We start from the raw sequence: 629 nt of genomic DNA, 5'->3' as shown, positions 1-629 counted from the left end.
AGCACGCGCCGACAAAGAAGGGACCTCGGAGCGCTCCCGACCAGCACCCACCATCTTTCAACACCTACCATGACAAAGAGTAAACGAAATTAGTACAACATAAAAAAATACCGACATGAATAATAATCTGTATATCACTTAAGTGTATCATCATCAAGTACAACATAAAAAAATTGAATACCTGACACTACTAATAATCTTGATCAGTATCATCAATAAATGCATAATCATCATCATCACTATAATCAATGACGGGCTCATAGGGTTCAGTGGCATCAACATGTGGAAGGCCACCTTGACGTAATCGGTTAAGCATTGACAGGTCATCCACAGCAGTAACCTCTTCTTGTTCCGACTCTTCTTGTTCCTCCTCTAGGGTGATGTCGGATTCACTGTCGCTGTCTACTTCAATGTTTTGGGGTGAAGTATAGCGGTTCTTGAAATGCTTTTTGGAAAGACGTGTCTCTTGGAAGAATTCTCCTTCATATGTGTCCGGGTTAATGTGAGGTTCATAATCCTCTTCCTTTGGGGGAGATAGTCTAGCACGTGGCGGCACTTCATAAACGACATCCCAACCTTTCAGATTTGTATTAGTTTGGCAGGCCCACAGTAGACAGAATACATGGGTC

Source organism: Triticum dicoccoides, chromosome 1A, assembly GCF_002162155.2.
Source record: "Triticum dicoccoides isolate Atlit2015 ecotype Zavitan chromosome 1A, WEW_v2.0, whole genome shotgun sequence".
Classification (NCBI taxonomy): domain Eukaryota; kingdom Viridiplantae; phylum Streptophyta; class Magnoliopsida; order Poales; family Poaceae; genus Triticum; species Triticum dicoccoides.
The sequence above is the reverse complement of the archived record's forward strand: the minus strand, read 5'-3'. Positions refer to the sequence as shown.